Genomic DNA, 5,952 nt, shown 5'->3' on the forward strand with positions numbered 1-5,952 from the left:
TCTGAACCAATCAAACACTCACACCCAGTCAACAGATCTGGGTTTAATCCATCACCGTTCTTTAGCCCACTCTCCCACCCCAGTTCAGACATTGCCATATGCAAATCAGTCTGACCCTGTGCCTCATGGGAACAGTCCAGCCCAACTGCTGAATCCAGATTGAGCTGGGTGGAGGGCGCCAGATGCCTCAGCAAAGGTGGATAGCTGTTTAAAAACTGCTTTCTCGCAAACCTTTGCCACGGCCGGCAAGAGGTATATGGGTCTATAGATAGCAGGTGTGTTGGGGTCCAGGGAGGGTTTTTTCAAAAGCGTTAGCAGTTTAGCCTGTTTCCAATCCAAAGGGACTGTGGCAGTGTGAAGGGATACATTTATGATGGTATTCACCTCAGGGTTAACCAACTCCGCTGCCTCGGCAAGTAGTCTGGCATGGCAGGATCAGTCGTAAGCCTGATTTAAGTGATTTAAGAATGGAGAGTGTATCAGGAGGGGCGATAAGTGAAAATCCCCACCAGGAGGGAGACTGGCTGGGCGGAGGCAGAAGTGATCGAACTGATAGACTTATCTTGCCCGTGCGAGTTAGGACCCATCTTGGATGGCCTGAATCTTCTCAATAAAAAAACTTATTAGCTTCACACACCATTCGGAGGAGGCAGTAAGCGAAGTGCGTTCAGCGTTGGGCATTAAATAACTCTGGACAATAGCAAACATTTCCTACGAGCTATTTTTAGACTTGGCAATGTGTTCCATATGAACGCAACTTTTAGCCTCTCTGATAGCAGCATAGTATACCCGCTGGGCCTTCCTTAGCGCTATCTTTGCCAGGGGGCAGCAGGCCAGTCTCCAACTGCGTTCCAATGTTTTACAGGACTGTTTCAATTCCCTAAGCTTGCTAGTGTGCCAAGGTTTTGAGGGAGCAATATCCCTAATAATTTGGAGAAGGCCTTTAACAGAACCATAACACATCAAAGACTAGTTGTTGCATGGCGTATTCACAATCCCGGCCTTTTAGAAGATTCTTTTTTCTCTCCTACCTACCACTCTTCCTCTAGAATTGATTATATTTTGTGGGAAAAGAGCCTCACACAACATCTTGTTCGTGCTAAAAATGGGTCACATTCTTGTTTCTGACCATGTCCCGGTGATATTACACCTACATCCTCCATTCACTCTAACAAATGGTGCTTCAATAATTGGCTATTACAAAATCAGCAATTTGTCTCTGGTTTTGAATAATTCATTACAGATTTCTTCAAGACTAACAATGGTATAGATATCCAGTTTCACCATGTATGGCATTCTTTTAAAGCTGCAGCGAGAGATTACATTATTAATTGCACCTCGAAGAAGAAAAATCTTTTTCCGCACATAAACAAATTAGAACATTCTTACTATTCCTCTTCTCACAAAGAGGTATTGGATCAACTCATCAATGCCAAACTTAATTTTAATAAATGTTCTATCACTGCTGCCAGTAATGCACTACTAATACATGCAAAGTACTATAGTGCCTCCAACAGAGCAGGTAGGATGCTGGCCAACTATTTAAAAATAAAGAAACGGAAATCCATGATAGAAGGCATGCATGATGCCTCTGGTCATAGATTATTTCGCGATCAGAAAATCATGTCCCGCTTTGTAGAATTTTACACTAAACTTTATCCTAAGGACATTATGTCCTGCTTTGTAGAACTTTACACTAAACTTTACACTGAGGACACTTTGCCCTCTGTGGAATCCTTGCAATCTATTTTTGACATGATCCCAAAGCCACAAATTTCTCAAATTGACTTTTCCCCATTGGAAACTGATTTTTCTCTTGCTGAAATACATGCTGCTATTTCTAAACTTCCAAAGATAAAGCTCTAGGCCCAGATGGATTTACTGGTGAATTTTATACAACATGTTCTTATTTTCTAGTCGCTCATTTGCTCTCTCTTTTCCAACACATTGTATCTTTGGTGACCAAGGCTGGGATTTTCACAGAGGCCACATTTGCTTGAGTCCCAAGAAAGATAAGGACTTAGCGGAATGTAAGAATTACAGGCCTATTTCCCTTTTCAACACAGATTGCAAACTTTTCTCTAAAATAGTGGCTCTGCGTACTAATCATTGGATTCCTTCTTTAATCGACATTGAACAATCCGGCTGTTACAAGGGTCGTAATAGTTCAGATAATTCCTGCAACTCTATTAAATATTATTCACTGCGCTAATACATCTAAGTTCACCCTGGCTGCCTTGGCATGGTTTCGATCCCAAATTTCTACATTATATTAAAGCTCTTTATTCCTTTCCCTCTACTCTCCAGTACCGTTTATTCTGGAGTTAGAACCATTTTTAGTATCCCTGTGTCTTTCCCAAACCCTTACTGCCTACTTTAATTTTTGACCCTATCACCTCTATTCCTGAGTTATTTTGTCTTCTGTCTCGTTATTCTTCTGTGTTTGGGTATCAGCTTAATATTGACAAACTGAAATATACCTCTTAATAAGTTCTGTTTTTGGCACATGATGGAAGATACTAGTTTTATATGGAACCCCTCTAGGATTATATGTTTAGGAATTTTTTATTCTGCATCCCTTAAAGACACTATTATAGATAAACTATAAGTTTTATGAGTGAAGATTATTTCCCTTTCTGCGAAATGCCCCCCCCCCATTACTCTCCAGATTAGCCACCGTTAAAATTATGTTCTTGCCCAGTCGTAATTTTTTTTACAAATGATTTCTCTTCAGCTTTCTCACGTTTTTCTTCAGTTCTATTGATAGTTTACTCTCCAAGTTTTTATGCAACAAACATCCAGCCCAAATTTCTTTATCAAAACTCAAACAGCCTAAAACGAATAGCAGTGTCTTCCCCTATCTTAAATCATTCTAATAACATTGCCTAAAAGTACATTTCCCAGATATACTCCCCATCCCAAATCTTGTCATTATCCCCCATCTGGTACAACCCAGCTATTACCATATTGAATAAAGTCCTTAAATGGTATTCCCGTCTGACCTCCGGCATTACCTCCACTTCCAAACTCATCTCTAACAATACATTTATATCATTTGAGAAATTACATATTGGTTTTCATATTTCTCTCTCATAGACACAAATATTCATTGCTTCAAGATATTCTTCATCAAAACATTAAGGATCCTTCTCCTGTTCCCGATACATCTCTTGGTGATCCTATACCTCCTCACAACTTTTCTGCAGAAGTTAAAGCAGCCATCATATATAAACAGCTTTCTATTCATGATCGAAACAGAGCCAAAACCAAACCTGAACGTGCTTGGGAACAAGACCATCAGACTTCTTTTCCAATCACTTTATTGAACAAGTTGTGACAGAAAATACATTATACTTCTTGCTCCGCCAGTACTACTCAGACCGTGTTTTTTTCTATAATAGATTGTTTCTAACTCCCTCTAAATTATTTACGATGAAACTCTTACCTAATAACAAATATTGACCTTGTAGTTCCTCTAATTCTGATTTTCTTCATATGTTCTTTCTTTGTCCTAAGCTCCCCACTTTTTGGCAACAAGTATGACATATCATTTCTCAACTATTTTCAGTCTCATCTCCCTTTCATATAGTTAATCTTTTTAGTGGTAGTTGCTCAGACATATTTTTGGGTGAGAGGGCCAGGGCCAGGTTGGTGTATCTTCTTCTGGCATTGCCCTTCAGGTTATTACTTCCAATTGGAATAATTTTGACAAGGTTTCCTATTTGCATAGTGGCACCTGATATGTCGTAATCATAGATTGGATTCCTCTCACTCTTCTTTACTACACACAGCCATCAAGATAGAATTACTTTGGCTTCCTTTGACCTCATGCCTTTCTTGCCCCTTCTCTACTAGTGTTGAAAATGGTGAAGTAACCAAACCACCTTGAATTCAATGATTTTTGCTTTTCCTTAGTCTACGTCTTATCCCATTCTATAGCCTTTTGCACATCCCAAGTTCCTATATTATTTTCATTTCCTTAACATCCTCCATCTTTCTTTATTACCCATATATTTGTTTTTAAGATGATTCCCCCCCTCTTTTTCTTTACCTTTCTTCCCTCAAAATATGCAAAGTTGATAAAATGCTATTTGGGTTACAGTGCAAAATTGTTTTTATATTTTCCTTATGGGATCTGTTTTATTTTGTATAATTGTTATAATAGGATTTTGTGCACATTTTATCCTGTTCTCATTACTGATACAAATTTCTATATGACATGTCTCAATATTAAGTATATTAAATATACATGTTGCTGTATTTTCTCTGAATATCGAATATTTTTCACTAGAGCATTTTTATAGTAAAAAAAATAAAAAGAATTATGAGGACACTCAAAGCCACGCAGTGTGCATTTGCGTGGATTCATAAATCTGATTCAGAGCCCTGCGTCATGCGTGTACCACTTTACTTGGTGCAAAAGTGACGCAGGGCTCTCAGAAATATGCCAGTGAAATCCGTAATTTGGTGCAGGGATGGTGGCAAGGGCCAAAGACAAAAGTTCCCAGTATCCCCACACCAGATCCCGCAATACTAGTAATGAGGGCATTCTTGGTCTGAATGAAGGCAGGCTAGCGCCCTCTTGAGGCTGTCATCAGTTTTGCGAATAATAATGCAACGCCAATAGCGCATACTTTCAGTAATCCAAGTCCTAGTGCATTGCAAATGGTTGCGTAGTGAGTCAGGAACAAGCATTGTATGTCTCAGTACAGTACCACAAGCTGTTCCTAGAGCTCCATAGTGAGCAAGGCACCAGCACTGCATGTCTAGGTGCAGTACCACAAGCTGCTCCTAGAGGTCCCTAGTGAGCAAGGCACCGGCACTGCTTGTCTAGGTGCCGTACCGCAAACTGCTCTTAGAAGTTCCTAGTGAGCATCATAAACGTTTGGTCACATATGGTACTGCACCCTGCAGAAGATATGGTAAATCCACCCTGCCCATAAAGCATTGCATGCAAGACAGTACCACGAGTACATTCAAATAGCTATGTCCATATATACAATTAGTAGCTTAGAAATGTGACAAAAAAATTATTCTATTAATTCCGGATTAGGTTGGACTCTATGTGGAGCTGATGAAGGGAAATTTATAGAAGGTCTAAAATAAATGTGGGATGTGGTAGGTGCAGTACCACAAGTTGCTCCTAGAGGTCCCTAGTGAGCAAGGCACTAGCACTGCTTGTCTAGGTGCAGTTTGCTTCTTGGCTAAGATTAAGTGTAGTATATGTTCTTATCACTTTGAAAGTGCGATTTTTGCTCAAGTAAAATTTGATTTTAAAGTGCTCTGACTCGTACTTTGAAGCGATTAAATTTGCTTTATGCAAATCTATGCAAATTTCTCTCTCGGCCCATCGTGCTTTTAACTAATCAGGAGGAGCGGCACCAGCGTGCTGGTGTCTGTTTGTTCATTAGGAACAGAAAATAGGACCCCCAAGGACCTGTGGTCAGTGTTAGAGCACCGAACACGTTATGCTCCCTAAGTTTATCTTTTTCCTGGCGTTTGGGTGGACTAATGCTGGAGGCTTAAAACACCTCCTAAAACATTTCACAGGCCTGTACAGCACTCAGACCTATGGTGAGAAAATTCATGTTTAGGTGGTAACACTGATAACCCTTGCCTTATCTCTAGGGCGTAACTGGACAGTCTTTCTTGCAGGGGAAGAAGGAGGAGAAGCCCTATGCTGAATTCGCAATCTAGGCAGGATGGGAACCGGCAACAACAGAGAAGAGGATCACAGTTGAGATGACCAACCCCCACATCCCAGACAAGGACATTGAGTCACTCCTCCAACGGTATGAGACCATCAAGGCAGGACCCACCAAGGTCAGAGATAGCAAAGGAATCTGGAACACGACCTGGCAAGCGATTGTTAGCCTCCAAAAGGTCCCGGCATCAAGGGATGGCCTGAGACACCCACCAGAGAGCTTGTACCTAGGAGTGGATGTAGGAATG

General features: G+C 40.6%; 1 pseudogene; it reads left to right on the plus strand.

Annotated features, from left to right (window-relative positions):
* Window positions 1-5,192: 5,192 nt before the first annotated feature.
* Window positions 5,193-5,293, plus strand: LOC147689598 (U2 spliceosomal RNA; annotated as a pseudogene).
* Window positions 5,294-5,952: the final 659 nt, after the last annotated feature.

Source organism: Lissotriton vulgaris, chromosome 9 (genome assembly GCF_964263255.1).
Source record: "Lissotriton vulgaris chromosome 9, aLisVul1.2, whole genome shotgun sequence".
Taxonomy (NCBI): Eukaryota; Metazoa; Chordata; class Amphibia; order Caudata; family Salamandridae; genus Lissotriton; species Lissotriton vulgaris.